Below are 19,307 nucleotides of genomic sequence, written 5' to 3'. Positions count from 1 at the left end.
TGATACCATACCAAACTGTTTAACAGAAAAGTATAAATTTGCACTTTAGGTTTTGCATAATATTTTTACCTCATACGTGCAAGTTTGCATTATATTTTTACCCATCCATAGTAATGTATAAGATAAAAATAATTGTTTGCATTTTGTGTTTTGGATTCATTAAAATGTCACTTTTAATTTCACATGCTTATTAATCATTTATATTTCTTCTTTTAATCAGGTCCTTTGACAATTTTTCTACTACAGTTTTGTTTGTTTGCAGGAGCTCCTTATAAATAAAAATACAAGGCTTTGCTATGTCTGGTTCGGCCTCCACCGTGTCCTCAAGGGGGACCCAGATGACCTACAAGGTGTCCACATCTGGCCCCCAGGCCTTCAGCAGACGCTCCTACTCGAGTGCTATCAGCGTCAGCATCATCTCCTTGGCCTTTTCCCAGGTGGGCGGCGGCTACCAGGCTGGCCTGGGCATCAAAATGAATCTGACCCGGGCTGGGGGTGTGGGAAGCATTACAACAGTTCAGGTGAAATAGAGCCAGCTGAGTCCCCTGAAGCTGGAGGTGAACCCCAATATCCAGGCTGTGTGCACCCAGGAAAAGGAACAGATCAAGACCCTCAACAACAGGTTTGCCTCCTTCATCAACCAGATGTGGAGCCTGAAGCAGCAGAACAAGATTCTGGAGACCAAGTGGAACTTCCTGCAGCAGCAGAAGACAATTCACAGCAACATGGAAAACATGTTTGAGAGCAACTTCAACAACCTCCCACGGCAGGAGAAACTGAGGCTAAAGGCAGTTTGGCAACATTCAGGGGCTGGTGGAGGACTTGAAGAATATGTACAAGGATTCGTATGAGATCTACAAGCGCACGGAGATGGAGAATGAATTTATCCTCATCAAGAAGGATGTGGATGGAGCTTACACGAAGCAGGTAGAGGTGGAGTCCCACCAAGAAGGGCTGACAGATGAGAATAACTTCTACAGGCAGATGTATGAAGAGGAGATTCGTGAGCTGCAGCCCCAGATCTCCCACACATCTGTAGTGCTGTCCCTGGACCTGGATGGCACCATTGCCGAGGTGAAGGCCCAGTACCAGGAGACTGCCAACCACAGCTGGGCGGAGGCTGAGACCATGTACCAGATCAAGTAGCAGGAACCACAGATGTTGGCTGGGAAGCACGGGGGTGACCTGCTTTGCACGAAGACAGAGATTTCTGAGATGAACTGGAACATCAGCCAATTCCAGGCTGAGATCAATGCCCTCCTCAAAGGGCAGAGGCTTTCCCTGGAGGCCGTCATCGCTGATGCTGAGCAGCGTGAGGAGCTGTCTCTCAAGGATTCTCAGGCCAAGGTGACGGAGCTGGAGGGGCTGTTCTGAGTACCACCAAGTGGACATGGCCCTGTGGCTGCGTGAGTACCAGGAGCTCATGAACATCAAGCTGGCCCTAGATGTGGACATTGCCACCTACCATAAACTGCTGGAGGGCAAGGAGAGCTGGTCTTGTCTGGAATGCAAAGCATTCAGTAAATGCTAATGGAGTCTATACCTGAATCTCCTCCTGCCTCCACAGCACGCTTGCTCTACTTACTATAATCCTTCTAGTATTTGTCTTTAGTTCTTCCTTCTATAAGTTTCTTACCTTCTGCCTACAAACATACTCAGATCTCTTCCAACAGAAGAAAGAGAATCTTTCCTGGATTACATTTCTCTTTCATGTAATCATACAAATACTTTTAACGCCATATTCATATTTATTTTCCCCTCCTTGTCATTCACTCATTTCATAATGCTTGGAAATCTGATTCCATTTCTACCTGTGAACTCCTAGTGACTTAATCCAAGGTAATAGCACTAGAAGGTACGTAGCTTGAAGGACATATACTCGTGCTTCCACTGCCCCTTTGTACAGATGAGAAAGGTAAAACAAGAAATGCTTCATGACTTGTCAAGATCACATAACTATTGTTGCTCTATACTAAGCACCACATGAGATGACTTCTCTTATGGACGACATCTCATTTAATTCTCATTATAGCTTGGTGAAGGCAGAATTATTATATCTTTTACAGAGGAGTTGGCTTATTATTAAGAGCATAAGTTTTGAAGTCAGACTCTCTGGTCTCAAACCTCAGCACCACATCTAATTAGCTATAGAAACTTAGTTTCTTACCTTTTCCTTTACCCTTTTTCTGCATGTGTGTATTAATATCAATCTTAATGGATTTATGTATGTGTTAAGCGTTAAAGAAATGATGCATTTGAAGTACTTAATGCCTGCTACAAAGGAAATATCCTACAGTAGTTCTTAACTGGGGGTAATTTTATTCCCAAGGGGACATTTGGCAATGTCTGGAGTCATTTTTGATGATCATTACTGGCATATGCTACTGGCTGGTATCAAGTGGACAGAGTCCAGGGATGCTGCTAAATGTTCTACAAATGCACAGGACAGCTCCTAACAACAAAGAATTATCTGGCATATATGTCAACGTGGCCAAGGTTGAGAAATCCTGTTCTACAAGTATTAGCTAGTACTAATATACTATACTAATTAGCAGGAAACTAAGGGGGCAGAGAAGCTAAGTAATATAGCCAGGATGACACAGTTAGAAAATGATAGACCCAGGCTTTGAATCTTTTTTTTTCCCTCATTCCAAGTTTGAATTCAATTCAGGTGTACTTTCCACTACATCACAACTGCTACGTACCTAAAACTAAATTTGTACCTAGCACCCAGGTCTTGGTGTCTAATACCACGCTCCTATAAAAGAAAGCAAGGCTCCTTGGAGAAATGGTTAACTCCAGGGCTAGGGTAGAAAATATACAGAATGATCCTGGAGCATCTTGTAATGACAGAAAGTAAGGAAGTACCAAAAAAACAAAGGAAAATACAGATACCAATGGTGGGAATATGTCAAAGGAACTCAGGAACCAACCGAAGGAGCTTCTGATGTCCAAAATTGGAAAAATTTGAGCAATGCCGCAATATAGTATTGGATTATAATCCAAAATAGAAAATAAATACCCATGAGTCCATCCTGATATAAATAAATAAATAATTTGAATTTATAAATTAATGGGGGGGATAGACAAATCTCCCATGTAGAATTCCAAATAATTTATGTAGATATTTTTACATCAAGAAAGAAATAACCCCTTACTGCTTAAGTGTGGACTATATCTAATAACTTCTGTCCAAGAGAAAACATCATGGAAAGCGGGGTAAAAATGATGACTTTCCAGAGGAGAAGCCTGAAAACACTACCTCAGTCAGGTGATCAAGGTTGACATCAACAATAAACTCATGTTGATAGCATGGACCCTTGATATGATGTGATGAAACAACACTTTACCTCTGTGGTCTTTTTCCTAAAAACTTATAAACGTTGTGTAATCATTAGAAAAAATATTAGACAAATCTCATTTGAAGGGTATTTTACAAAGTGATCAGTATTCAAAACTATCAAATTTATCAAAAACAAGGAAAGTGTGAAAAACTATCACAGCCAAGAGGAATCTGGGCAGACATGATGTAGTATCCTGAATGAGATACTACAACAGAAAAGGGGCATTAGGTAAAAACAAAGAAAATCTGAATAAAGTATGGACTTTTGTTAATAGTGTATCAATATCGGCTCATTTACTGTGACAAATGTAAGATGTTAAAACAGGGGATCTGAGTGTTGAGTGTATGAGAATTATCTGTACTATCTTTGCAACTTTTCTGTAAATCACAAACTTTTCTAAAATAAAACATTTTTCTTTTAAAAAAAACAGTACATTTGAATAACTAATCTTGAAACAAAGAGCTGACCTTTATTTTTTTTCTCGTAGACAAAAGGCAGTATCAAGTAGGGCTTTTGAGGAGGAGCGATGAAGTTACAGAGGAAGGAATGCCTTCAGTATTCTCAATAGAGTAGATACCAAGTGGGGTATTCTGAAATAGTAAAGGGTTGGAGGCAATTATGGTTCTGAAGTCAAAATTCAATAGGGATTTATAGGGAATATCAGTAAGTACATTGTATAAATTCTTTTAAATTGTCCATGTGAAGACTATATTTGATGTATTTAAATGTATGTGAAACAAAACCTATGTAAGTGATTATTTAAAATAAACTTAATATTCATGTTACTCAGATATGGAAAAAGTGAATACATACAACTCATGCGCACCAGTATCAATCAGCTGTTCAGAACTAGGTCTCTAAAATTACACTTAGACCACAGAAAAAACATCTGTCAGGGAAGTCTGTTTAGCAGATGAAGCTCTTTGTCTATTCAATATACATTTTTTATTTTTCTTACTAAAATATCCCTGGTTTTGTTAAGGGAGGCAGTGGAGCCATCTAAAGTAATTCAATACCCCAGACATCCTTGAAGCTAGAGGTGGCCATGTGACACAGCTATGAGGATTACAGAGAATTTGCTGGAGTTAGGGACAATTTTGTCTTCTTGATTATGGGTACCAACTGCCCTTCACAGTTTAACTTTTTTTTCACCTTCTTCTTTTTTTTACCTTCTTCCTTGTAACATTGGTTCTATACCTAGCATGCAGCAATAATTTTGTGACCATGAACCATAGTCATGAGGATAAGACCCACACATTAAGGAGAGCAGGATAGAAAGATGGACAGCCAGGGCCGTGATAATATTATTGAATAAATTCACTAGCCTGGAGAGACTATTGCCAAACATCTAGTTATCTGAAGACAGATAGTGGTACTCTTTGTAGGGTTCCTGTTCTATGAAGTCAGAAGCATTCTTTACTGAATAGTTCCCTAAACTGACTGTGCAACTTTAGGGAAGGAGGAAGGGAATATTGATTTAGTGAATCAGGTTTGCTCATAATCAGTCAATCAATGGATGGCTAATAGAGATACATCATCCCAATATGCTGGCAATCTGGGTTTTATACAGCCAGTCTTTCTTCTTGATTTAGAAGTTTATCCGTAAAGGAATGGTAGATTATGTCATCCCTGCCTGTGTTCCCGTGTTATCGCTAGGCATGTCTTCCAGTACACAGTGAATGTCAAAAAGGATTCATGGCAAATGCATTTTCTTAGAATATTATTATGTGTAAAATATTGATTTAAAATAATGTCTTTTGAAATGTACAAGTGAGGGGAATTCCCCATAGCTGATGACTTCTGTTGCCTTGCCAAAGAGTTACTGTAATGTAAAACAGACAAACAAAAACAAACGGAAATCAGACTACAGGAGCGCAAGGATAGAATTTTTTCCCCAGAAGTCTCATAGCAGAGTGTAGTGAGTTGATTTATGAAAAATTTTTGAGTAGATCACTGTCCATGCATGACCAATACCTGAGGGTTAAAATGAGAAATGATTGTATTATTGGTTCCATTCATCTGAGTGCCTCCCTTTTTAAATTGCATAGCAGTATTCAGATAGAATTTGGTGGTACTTAAGATATTTGTAAGGCGTCGGATATTAGAAGTTTAAGAGGGAAAATTTTCTTTGGAAGGAAATAGAAGATTATATAAATAAGGACCTGAAAAAATAAATTTCTGATAATTTATCTCAAAAGGATTTTTATATTTTTTCCTTGAAATTTCATTATATTTTATCTGAAAATATTCAACTCATTCCTTCCTATTTTTTATTGATTTTGCTGTCAAGAAAGTATATGTTTTACCATAATATTATTTAATTTACAAATGAAATTGTTGCCTTTGTTATAAAAAGTGAACCTCCAATGTAATCTACTCTTTAGATTTAAAATATTTTTTTTTTTCCTGTACTTTCTAGTGGAAGGGATTCTTGTTAATTTGTGGAGAAAAATATGTCCTCTCTGAACAAAAAGGCTAACGGGATCTCTGAAGTGCTGGAACAAAACTCTCTTTACAGCTGTTTTGGAAAATGCCGGAAGCCGGGAAAATGTGAAGAGAGCAGCATAGACTTTTCTTCCATTCATGGACCAAAGTAAGTCTGACATTTTCCCAGATGTCAAAGGACAAACTGACCCCGTCGTTAAGCACTGTTTTCAGAAGCTTCATGACCAGAGGTAGAAATAAAATAGAAAGCATAGGATTGTATCCTAGAATGTCAATAGAAGACATCTTACAGCCAAAACCAAAACCAAAACCAAAAAAAAAAAAAAAAAAAAAAAAAAAACAGAAAGAAAGAAAAAGCCCTCCATTAACAAAGATTATGAATTAAGCACATATGACTAAAAATTATATGATTTGATGATTTGAATGGAAATGATCAATGGAATATAAAAGTAAGGAAGAACTTTTACTAATTCTGATAACCCACGAAGCAGTGATTTTCCTTCATGAGAAATTTTGAGGAATTTTGGGTTGCTTGAATAAACAGAATTGAAATGAAGAAATGGTTGATTAGAAACATGATCCTCTATAGGTAAAGTACTGAAAGCAAGTACAAAAGGCCTGGCAAAATCCACGTAAGCCACCAGTCCTCTCCCTTTTCCCCATCCAAAGTCAGCGGAACAATATGGATTTTATTACTGCTTCTGGGAAATACAATTGGTTCCAGGAGGTCGTGGCAAGCAGAGATGCCCAAAGTGGCATTTACTCCCTGCCTACTTGGCCCACTAGGTAGAAGTGGGGCTCTTCTTTGGCTCCTAACAAGTGAAACTGTGCCAGGCAAAGAATGGTGGTTCTCTGCCAGCTAATTCTTGGCTACTACTTGCTGTCTTTGGCTTTAGATACTTCCTATTTCTCCCCAGGCCACTGTACCTCTGAACTAGCAAAGTATGATTACAGTAAATCTCAAATTTTCATATTTATGTGTTTTTATGCTAGAAAGGTTTGAACAGAGGGATCCACATAGTCTTTGACAGTTCCCTATCAGCTTCTAATTGTGAACAAGATAATTTCCTTTGCCTCAGGTGTGCCTGAGGAGACAGGAAAATCATCAGGCACATCTGTTATTTTAGAACAAACAAATGAAAATGCTCTGAAGCACTAGAACTTACTATAAGAAACAGGAGTAAATTTTGAAACCTTTTTGTGTATTAGTAAGATTCTAAGAAACTCTACATTTATGTAACCAATATGGTCAGTGATAAAAAGAGACCCATAAGAGCAACTTAACTATAATTTAAAAATTATTTAAAAAAATGGTTTCCAAATTAAAAGCAATGAAAAAGGCAGTGAAGAAAAGTTTGCATGTTATAGCAAATTGAATTTTAAATTTTTGACATGTTTAATAAATTCTACCAGAGCCTAAATAAAGAGAAATAGAAATAAAAATAATGGAAAAAAAGGTATAGACATGTGAAAGGATTTTAATCTAGAAAATGGATCTGGAGGATATGAAATGGAGAATCTTACACATACATCATTCTCAGAAGAAAGGAGCTTAAGAACTGAGAGACTAATGTCCCGTAAACGCCTGATTTACAGACGACCAAGATTTATCTCCTGACCAATGAACATGTGCCAACAATCTCTCCCTGTCTTCAAGACAATGAACTTTCTGCTTGGACTCTGCAGGACTTCCCCTTCTTTGCACTCCTCAACCATAAATACAGCTCACCCCAAGTTTTCAATGTAGTTTGCTACCTCGTGTGTTTCCAGAATTGCAATTCTTCTGCTATTCCTAAATAAACTCAAATTATCAGAAACTTATATTTCTGATAATTTGAGTTTGCCTCAGTTTACCTCTTTATTTAGGTTGATGGGCAGAAGCAAGAAATTCAATATGCATATGATAGAGATTTTAGGAAGAGAAAGAGAGCCAAAGAAGTGAAGTACTAATGAAAAGATAAAGACAATTTTAATGAGCTGAAGAAAGCCTGACTCTGAAACTAAAACAGCCTCACTGAACACAAGGCAAAATAAGTAAAAAGGGAAATTAATAGCATAAATCTCAAGAAAATAAATTCAGTTACTTCTAAGCAAGTCTTTTTTTTCCCCTAGCATTACATTAAGAATTTATTAAAGGAACTTACATAGGAGTTACATCTTAGGCAGTGACAAGAGGAAGTGGATATCCTCCACCAAGCAACTCTTGAACAAAAAAGAAAATTTCCAGATAGTCTAGATAGATTAGAGACTACACATAAAATAAGAACAATGAAAATTCAGTGTATCAAAACTTGTACTAAAGGACCAAAGCCATTCTAGAAAATGATAGCCTACATGTTTCCATTATTAAACACGAGTGAAAATAAATTGTTAAAAACTTCAAAACATTTGTAAATGAGGAGTCAACTCTAAGGAAAGCAGGAAAAAAAACGAATTAATACAAAATGTAAAATAAGTAAATACAAACTGAAAATCTATAGACAATCATAATAGCTAGGAACAGGTTTATTAAAAACTGTAAAATTATATATAATGTGATGATAAATCTAAACAAAAAAATTACAAAATTAATATATCTATAAAATTTTTAAAATAGACTATTATACAACTATATTAATTGTGTTAACAATCTTAAAGATATATAATATTTTATAGAAATATAAATTAATAAGATGGATTCTAAAATAATCAGAAAACCTCAAAAGACCAAGAAACAGAGAAGTATTTAAAAATTGTGTTACTTTTTAAGGCTCCTTTTTTAATAGGTTTACAGGTGAATTTTTCAAACTGTCAAGGAAAAATTAATATAAAGTCCCAAGGAAAAGAAGGAAAATTTTCTAATCTAGCTACTATAAGCCTAATAGCAAAATCTTCCAAAATGCAAAAAACTGCAGTTCTATCTCAGTTATGACAGTGTAAACATTCTAAAGATATTAGCAAATTCAGTACAACATGATTTTAATGTAATAACATATCATGATCAAGTAGGAACTATGTAAGAATGGTTTAAGGTTAAGAAATTTATAAAGCCATGCATAGCAACCAAAGGCCAAGGAAGAAAATCTACACACATATTTATTGGTTTTGCAGTGGGAAGAGGGCAATAAATGACTCTCATTATCTTATTTGCTACACCTCCTAGAATGCTGAATCAGTTGAAATGTAAACAAAAGACTCAAGCAGATGAAGATTCAAATAGCTTTACAACTGAGCTGTAACCATTTGAAAATACAATGAAAATCAAAGATTTCTTTCACAATGGCAACAAAATTTAAACTATCTATGGATAAACTTAGAACTAATGAGCAGTAATAAGAAAATTTATGAAAATTTACCGAGGGTCATAGAAAACACTTACATGGAAAGACACATCATATGCAGGGCAGGGAGGATTTGATTTTATAAATGTACAACTCTCCACAAAATAAGTTATAATTCTAATTTCTATGTGATTTCTCCCCCTTTTCCTTATAGTTCTTCTCCTTTTCTTACCTCTTTTCTCTTTCTATCTTACTCTTTTTGTTTGCTTGCTTTTTTCCTCTTTTGAAGTGTGAATAGCTAAAAAAAATTAGGGAAAAAAACCCCTGAGAGTTATCCTAAGATGTTATAATGCGACACTACTTAAAATTGCTAGATGTTATGTGTGTGTATATATGAGTATATACTGTTATTGTGTTCTATATGTGATGTTACATTGGTACTGTGTTAATATGATATCTATGTATTCTCTTGGGCTCCTGGACACGATTCTGGTGTGTTTGTATGTGATTGTGTGTGTGTGTGTGTGTGTGTGTGTGTGTGTGTGTGTATGTGTTTGTGTGTGTAGGCTTCCCCACACCAATAAGCAATTTTGGACATGACCAGGATGTCCTACAATTCAACTCAATTCAGACTTTATCCAGAGAGAGTTCTACGAGTAGGTTCCACAGGTTAAGGGCTCAGTCCTAAGAGACTTGCCACCATCAGATGTCAATCACAAGCCCAGGTTGTTACCTGTGCTTCTGACCAGCTGGCTACAAATCAGAGGTTCCCATGACCCTCTTCTTTGGTTCAATTAATTTGCTAGAACAGCTCACAGAACTCAGGAAATCTGTTCACTCAGTAGATTAACAATTTATTGTGCAAGATATTAAAGGATTTGAGTCAATAACCAGATGAGGAGATATATAGGGCAAGGTCCCAAAGAAGGGAGCTTCTGTCTTCGTGGAGCATGGTGGCATGTGGAAGGTTCTGGTTCTTCAACCTGGAAGCCCTCTGAACCCGTTCCTTTTTGGGTTTTTATGGAGGCTTCTTTATGTAGGTATGATTGATTAAATAATTGGTCACTAATGATTGATCCAACCTCTTGCCCCCCTCCCCTCCTTGGATATCAGGAGGTAGGACTGCAAGTTCTATGTCTCTGTTAATGGTTGGTTCCTCTAGCAACCAGTCCCCATCCTTAGATGCTTTCCAAAAGCCACCTCATTAACATAACTCAGATATGGTTGGTCTTATCCCTCAAGAAGTTCCAAGGGAGTTGGAACTGTGAATGAAGACCAAATATAAATGAGAAATATATTTTGGTCATCTGAATGACCAAATGTTTACATATGTATTTTTTTTCCCAAAATATCACAAGCATAAGTGTTTTATATATATATACACATATATATATGTATATATATGTATATACACATTACATATATATGTATATAGTTCTTAAATATTACAATATTGTAAGCATAAACAATCTGAATATTTTTAATTATAGTAGCATTATAATAACAGGATATATATATATATATATACATATATATGTGTATATATATGTATGATGTTAGTATGCCTGTGTTACATATACATGTGCATGTATGTATATCTGGAGGCTTTGCTTGAAATAAATGATAAAGATTTAATCAAAGGTCTTCGGGTTTGCAAACTGGAAACACAACTAGTCAAAAACTCAGAAGTGTTTGAAGAAGAAAGAAAAATAGTTCTTATAGTAAAACGTTCAGCCTTGAGAAGAATTAGTTCCTCATTCTCAGCCCTAGCATTGGTTCACGACAGTTATCAGTCAGATGTCAGGTATTCTGGATGATGGATGCCAAGAGGATGTCAAGTGGTCTGGATACATGAGTCCTTCAGTGGGTAATTAGATGGTTATGTGGAGGTCTGATATATATCAAGGCATTGACCCAGGACTGGATAGTTCAAAAGTTTGGGTTCCCAGTTAAACAAGAATGGAATCATTTCCTCATACCTCAACCTGCTTGATTTTAGTAATTTAACAGCTTGGCTATAGGGACTCCATTTTATTTCTTCTCTCTATTCATATATACAGAGGGTGCCCCCAAAAATGTATACACATTTTATGAAAGGAAAAAACTGTATTAAAATTGTAATACTCAATATATACCGATAACAAAAGATGAATACAAATAATGTATATACAGTTTTTTGGCACTCCCGTTATATGTGTATGTGCGTGTGTGTATACAAACACACACACGTAACAATATAACATAAATGTCACACAGTAAAAAGGGTAAATGAATTTAATTTAAAGCCAAGTCAGCTAATAATACTAAGTACTTTAGATAAGGTTCTTCCTTGCCTGGAGGTGGGGATTGGAATGGAAACAATTACATGCCTGAAAGGGTAGTGGGTAGAGTTACCATCTAATCCAAAAAGGACTAAGTGAAAGTGAGTTTGGCTCAAATAAAATCTTAACACTTTTCAGAGTTTTTCTGAGAGCTCTGTTTACTGAAATAAATAATTGCGGCATACCCAGATGTTTTTGTCATTTGCAAGTTAAGCAGCCTCTGGTTTGCATGTTTATAAGGATTTTATTTTGTTTTGTTTTAACTAGGCTCATTGAGTATATATAAAGAAGTTATATTCTCAGAGCATTTGTTAGAATACCACTGTAGAATGTTTTATACTTACGTTAATGCAATAGTTGTTTCAGAAAACTTCCTAAGATGGCTCGTCGTTTATGTATAGCTTTTTTTTTTGGTAGTTGTGGGTTTTCTCAGACTGGTTAAGATAAGATTTTACTTTTGAAGTCACTGACACTTGTGGGGAAATATTTGGCAAGAGATGCACATGTAGTGTAACAAATTAAATGTATAATATTCTTTGAGAACAAACTATAGTACTTGAAGAAGTGGAGTTTAGAATATGTTATTGAATTGGGCTGAGATGGAGTATTCTATGAAAAGCATTTTTATGAAGTGATAAAATAATTTTTCATGTCTAAATGTTGACTATCTGCCAGTGATATTTTCAGCTTGTCTTTGCTTATAGGAAATGGAGTTTTGTTTATGTGCTTTATTGGCTGATGCACACATTACAATACACACTTAAAAGAAAAACATATGGTGTTAAAAGTGAGGAGTACCTTGATAGTGCATGTGATAATGGCTCAAAGTGAAAATCATATGAATAGCCCCTGTTATGGAGGATTTGCCACCACCACCACCCCCCCCCCCCCCCCCGCCCCCGCCCCAAGAATTGCCTTGGCCTGGGATTCTGATCAGGAACTGATTTTTTCTGCTTTTAAATTGTCCCTCCCTCTGTTACTCTAGGACAACAGGATGAAGAGTCCTCAGGTTACTCAAGAGTCCTCAGGTTATGAAGAGTACTGCAGGGCCAAGCAATTAGACAGTTCTACTAGAATAAATTCTATAGCCTGCTGGCATTTCTAAAGTCTATGAGAAGGAGAAAACCTCTGCAACTCGAGAGAAAACAGTTGGCCAATGATTTTCTTAATGGTAGCTGTGAATATTTGTAGTTGTCAATATCTCTTAGCAAAGAGGCTCTTGATAGAGGAAAGCAAGTCTCTCTGAAATTAACAAGGAACAAAATCAGCTTGATTTACACAAGTAATCAGCCATGCTTGAACAATGCAAAGAAGTAAATCCAGACCCAGTTAGATGTAAGGCAACATCTCTTAGCCACTCTAAAGATTCTCACCAATTACTTAGTGCAAAGCAAGTGGAGTTCATATTAGTGTTTCACTATATACTCTATATTTGTTTGTGCTTACACTGACCATGTGGTAAAATACATCTAAACTCTCTATCTTTGGTGGGTGTTTGATTTTTCTCAAGAAATCATTTTTTTAAAGGGTTTTATAAAGTTTGAACTTAGAGAACTCTTCTAAGTACCGTGTTTCCTCAAAAATAAGACCGGGTCTTACATTAATTTTTGCTCCAAAAGATGCATTAGGGCTTATGTTCAGGGGATGTCATCCTGAAAAATCATGCTAGGGCTTATTTTCCGGTTAGGTCTTATTTTCAGGGAAACACGGCATTGTTATAAAGAGGGATGGACACCACTTCTCTATTATAAAATTGTGCCTAGAATGGACAAATTTAGGTTCAGCAAATGGAATTGGCAATCACAACTGGAATGTTCTAGCAATGTTACTTTTCTTTACTTATTTAAATTTAGTTAAAACATCTTTAAATCTCCAGATCTCTGGGCCAGCAGGAAATTCAATCTCAGTTACTTGGCCTTCCTAGAATTTTAGACTCACCAAAACACAGTGACCTCTCTAGGTTTGAATAGCACAGGTTACATTTGATATTCCTTGTATCCCAGACTTTGTGGCTTGGTGGGGAGCATAAGTGCCTGGGTTTGGGCTTCCCCAGACTGAACAACAGCCCTTGCCCTCTGAGACCTTGCTGTTTTCATAGACCTCGGCTCACCAGGCCTTATAGGAACGTAAAATTCTCTGTCTCTTTCACCAAACAGTCACCCATGTCTCTACCCTTAAGCTTCTGGGAAACAAAAGCAAGGAAGACAAACTATATGCGGGGTATTTCTCTTTTTAGTCTTTCCTTGAAGTAAGTGAACACAGAGCTTGGTGTGTGTGTGTGTGTGTGTGTGTGTGTGTGTGTGTGCGCGTGTGTATGTATGTAGGGGGAGCAGGGTTGAGGGGATATAGGAAAAAACAATAGTCACAGAACAAAACAAGTAAATGTGCTGATAATAGGTAGTTAACATCTGTTATAGAATATTCTCTTAATAGAGCTTATCTCTATCTACATATTAATAATGAGAACACTTCGTGTATTTTCACAGAAGATGAAAGAACAGTATTTTCTAAAGTAATCAAAGGGATTATTAGTAGGACATTTATATACCCAAAAACAGCCTTTAAAGAAGCCGTATTATATGATATAAGAGAAAAACAGGAATTATGAATCTAAGAGACATTCTATATGGTTTTGAAACATATGTTAAAATATTATAATTACTTAAGACTTGATTTTTATCAAGAAAATTATTCTATAATTAAGTCCCTCAAACTACAGTACCTAGTGGTTAGTCTTGCAATAAAAGTATCAACAAATTCCTTCAACGATTCCTTTCTTTTCTCAAAGATGAATGACATCAGACAGTTCCTTGAATTCTAAACTATTAATGGACAGCAAATTGTCAGCAAATTTCCATCCTCAGTGTAGGATGCTTATTGCATAAGCAGTTCAGAAACGTAGCACCTCAAAGGGAAATATCTGTCGTGAGTCACTGTGGGCACCAAACACTCCTGAGAGAGATTGTAGATTGTACATTGTGATTTATTTTTCAAAAAATTAATAATTAACCTTTTGTAAACTGGTTTGGTTTAATGACGTGCTCACTGTGTAAAAAAAACACATGCCGTTTTAGTCAAAGCACATTTAATCTCCTAATCAATGCCACAAGATGCTTTCCTGGGCTTATTTCTACCCAGTTCTGAATTATATGTTGATTGTGTATAATGGATGTTTAGTAAGGAATAGGGGACAAAATTAGATGTTATTCTACATAGCTCAAGCTTGGTTTTAATGTCACGTGGTTCCTATTTTCTGTAATTATCTATGAATAGTATGTCCCTGGGCCTTGCTACTCAGTGTTTTCTGAGGACTTGCCATGTCACTATTACTGGAGAACTTGTTAAAACTGCACTACCCCAAACTTATAGTGAATGAGAATTTGCATTTATTAGGTACCTAAAAGTTTGAGCAGCATGCTTTTGTACACAGTTTAGATTGAATTATCTGTGAAACTTTAGAAAAACATAAATACCAAATTTCACAGATCTATTGAATCAGAACAGCTAAGAGTTGCATACAACATATGCATTAAAAAATATATATATCCACAGATCAACTTCTCATGTGCACCTACATTTCTTTTTAGAGTGGGAAGAAAACTGCATAGTAAATGTAGACATGTTTTCAGCATGAATTGTCATAAACTGGTATTTAGTTCAAATGTTGAAACTGTTTTTTTACTAAAGGCAACAGATTTGAGGAATAACTAAAGTTTTATAGATTTGCATAACTTTCTTATGCTATTATTAATTTAAATTATTGATAAAAATAAAACAGAGTAAATATTTCTGATAATTTTTTCCAAATGTGGGAAAAGCATTAAATATCATTAGACTATTTGATTCTGTGTTAAGTTACACTGATGGCAAAAGTTCTTTCTAAAATGCTCACAATTCTTTGAGATGGCATAAGACTACTAAAATGGTTGTATAATTTCACATTTGAAATGTCTCTACTAAGCATTTATCATTTGAATTTGTCAGAATAGTGGTAGCTTCTGTGTTCTTGCTTTTAGTGTGATAATAACAAAATAAATACCCTAGACATAAATCTTTGTTTGTTTGTTTGTTTTTTCTTCAAATAATTGTCCCTCTGCAATAATAGCAACAAAATAAGAGCAGCAACAATTTCTAGCTTGATTACATTTGGTTTATCATCCAGCTGAGAATCTATTCAGATAAAACCCCAAACTTTCCAGATTAGAGTTTGGTTTTTGTTTTGTTTGTTTCTGTTTTTCTTCCTAAATAGCTAGCATCTAAGATTGTGAGTTGTTTTCTTAAGGAGAGACAGTCTTGGACTGATTGTTGATTTCATAACTAATTTTCCATTTCTTTGGTGAATTGTTTTCTTCTTCCCATTTTCTCTGTGCAAATTGTTCTTAATTCGAGTCTGGAAAAGTTAATTTGCTACCTTAATGAATGTATATAACACCCTAAGAACTAAAGAATTGATCTTATTGAAAAGCTGTTTTTATGAGATAACTCAGTGGAATGCTAAGTTTGCTTGTTTTTCCCTCAAAGGAAAAAAAGACAAAACCCTTGTAAAACATTTTGTGTAAACTTTGCCAGTCAGTGGATAAATAATATGATGGTTCAGATAATTAAATAATAAAATGTAAACTTAGTTCAAATGTACGACAATGATTTTTAAAATACATTGTGTCTCACTCTATAGCAAAGCTATAGTTTTTGCATAGTCATTGGATTGAGTACTCCAAAGACATTTGACTCTATTTCTCTGCTTTCAGACAGCATAGAAAGAGTTGAGTGTCCTAATCTCAAAATCTACAGGAAGTTTTCTTACAGAATTTATTTTGTCAATTTACAGTAACAAATCCTACGTAAGTGGAGGGATTCTCAAATGTAATTTTAATATAGCTTTTTCCACATAAACCCATTTCATCTTGTTTTGACTCTAGTATAAATTCAGAACACTTAAGTTTCTGATTTGAAGATAACCTACATTCTTTTGTAAAAGAATCCAATTTAAGAGCTGTAACTGCTAATTTGATAATTTACATCATATTGAGTCCCATTGAAAATGGTGAATCCTACCTTATTTTTTTAAATGGTAATTAATTTAGTCTTGTACTGTGAAGTACCTCCCAAATGTTTTGTAACATTGAGTTGAGAATTACAGAAAGCAACACGCAGTTCTGAAGTTCACAGTATGGTGGCACTTCAAAAATATAAGCACTGGTATGGTTGGTAGGAGTCAGTTATTTAATTAAATTTATCATATATTTGTTCAATGGTTAACTATGTGAAAAGCACTATACCACATCTTTGATTTTGAACCCCTGCCTCTCCAAGAGAATATATTGACTACATTCAGTAGTCCTAAATACTCATCTGTTTTATCCCAAGTTCCACTATATTAGAGTTTCTTGAACTATCAAGAGGAAAATCATGGCATAAATGCAATGTAATTTGATGATAATTCTAAATGCTTCACTAATAAAATAGCTATAATTATTAGGTTATGCCATATCAAGGAACATTTAGAAGAATTTTAAAACTCCCTCATTTCCGTTTAAACCCCAGGAAGACTCTGATCTTCTATTGCCATTTAGAGTTTCCAAGCAAAAAATATTTCAAACACTTGTAGAAAAAGATTATAAAAACAATGGAAGGCTGATAGCAATATCTGCTCATGTTCGTTGGTTATGAACAGTTAAATGCATTAATTGTAAAACTAAATTTTATAAAGGAAAGAAAGAAGGATATTTATGGTGCTAATCAAAGATGAGGGTACAATGAATAATCCCAAGTCAAGAAAAAGGAGGAAAATCAAGGAACATGAGGAATAATTTTTCAAGTCTTGTCGTGTGGTAAAAGTATTCTTCTGAAAGCAAATGATTAAATTAAAAAATCCTGGATGTCCAAATTTATCCTTATTGGTTTTCCTCTAAAGGAAAAGTCTATGGGAACAACACTACCTCAACCACTAGCTAAAGCATGAACCAGATGATCTAGTAGGGTTTTCCCATTTCTGATTTCTTGATCCTTATGTTTATAAACTTTTCTGTTTAAGTTTTTGTTTTTTCCTTTCAATGGGACTTGCAAAAACTCTTGTGAAATGGATCCAAGATTGAAATAGCTTATGCACTGATAGTAGGGAGGAAAGAAAACCTATTCATTTCACTCTGTTAAGTAGAGATAGTAAATGTTAACTCCCTCATTCATTCAACAAATATTCCTTGAGTGCCTACTATGTGTCAGACTCTATTTTACGAGTATGAAAGTTTAGCATCCTAACTTCTAACCAATCTAATGCCTTGGTCTAAACAAATAATAAGAGTAATGTATAGGCAGCATGCTTGATTCTCTGATCCACAAATGAAAAATCAGTATTACATAAAACAGGGAGGGTGCTGTATGAGAGGGACTCTTGTCCTTACTGAGCAACACTGTAATTCTATATGTGCTGCTCTCAGCCCCATTACCTCATTTTGCCGGTCTTATAGCTGTGTTCTTTGAGACTATAGAGGGTAGAGATATGGAGAAGATGGCCAATATGCTCAACTTTCACGGTCCTATAGTGGTGAGTTCCATGTACCTACTCTAAAGTTTCTCTGTGTTAGTTCTAGGTGTCGGGAATCCCAGGACCTGGAATGAATCTCATCACCGGGTAAGGGAAAAAGGACATCATTTCCCTAGACATGCTAAGGGTATAGTAGATAAGGAAGCTCCAACTTCCATGAGATGGGAATTATGCTAGATAATTGTAATTGAAAGTGAATAAAGCAGAGAGAGGTCAATGCTGTCAAGGCACTTGCAATTTAGAGGAAGAGGTGGATATAAACTTAGTTGATTATAATGCAATAAAGTTCTGTACTCTCACTTGGAACAAAGTTAAGTACAGAATATCTCAGATTTATTTGACCGTGGGAAACAATTATATTTCATGTACTGAATATTGATAGGAGGTCATTAGATATACTAAAAATGTGGGAAAGAACTTCATTAAAAAAACAAAAAATCTTCTCCTTTGTGAAAGACAAGGTCAAAAGAGTGAGAAGACAAGCCACAGACTGGGAGAAAATATTTGCATTTTTTTTTCTAAATAAAATAGGGATAAAGGACTGCTATGTAACATATACAAAGAACCCTTAAAACTCAACACTAACAACCCAATTTAAAAAAAAATGGGCCAAAGACCTTAACACACACCTCACTTATAAGAAGTTATACAGATGGCAAATAAGTATATGAAAAGATGCTCCACCTCATACGAGTATGTCATATGGGAAACTCAAATTAAAACAACAGTGAGATACCACAACACACCTATTAGAATGGTCCAAATCTGAAACACTTACCCACCAAATGCTGGCTAGGATGTGGAGCAACAGGAACTCTCATTCATTGCTGGTGAGAACGCAAAATGGTACAACCATTTTAGATAACAGTTTGGCAGTTTCTTATAAAACTAAACATACTCTTACCAGATGATACATCAATCATGCTTCTTGGTATTTACCCAAGAAATTTAAAATTTATGTCCACACAAAAAAATTGCACATGGATGCTTCTGGCAGTTTTATTCATAATTGCCAAAACTTGGAAGCAACAAAGATGTCCTTCAGTGGATAAATAAACTGTGGTACATTCAAGCAATGGAATATTATTCAGTGCTAAAAAGATGTGAGCTATCAAGCCATAGAAAGACATAGAGGAAACTTAAATGCATATTACTCAATGAAAGATGCCAATCTGAAAATGCTACATATTGTATGATTCCAATTATATGACATTCTGGAAAAGTGAAAACTATGGAAATGATAAAAAAAAGATCAGTGTTTGCAAAGGGTTAGCGGGGAGGGAGGGATGAATAGGTGAAGCACAGAAGGTTTTTAGGGTTATGAAAATTCTTCTATGATATTACAATGATGGATACATGCCATTATACATTTGTCCAAACCCATAGAATCTAC

At 35.5% G+C, this 19,307-nt stretch overlaps 1 pseudogene; it reads left to right on the top strand.

The window, feature by feature from the left end:
- Positions 1-296: 296 nt before the first annotated feature.
- On the top strand, positions 297-1,531 carry LOC117022080 (keratin, type II cytoskeletal 8-like; annotated as a pseudogene).
- Positions 1,532-19,307: the final 17,776 nt, after the last annotated feature.

This window comes from Rhinolophus ferrumequinum, chromosome 5 (assembly GCF_004115265.2).
Source record: "Rhinolophus ferrumequinum isolate MPI-CBG mRhiFer1 chromosome 5, mRhiFer1_v1.p, whole genome shotgun sequence".
Classification (NCBI taxonomy): domain Eukaryota; kingdom Metazoa; phylum Chordata; class Mammalia; order Chiroptera; family Rhinolophidae; genus Rhinolophus; species Rhinolophus ferrumequinum.
The sequence above is the reverse complement of the archived record's forward strand: the minus strand, read 5'-3'. Positions and strand labels throughout refer to the sequence as shown.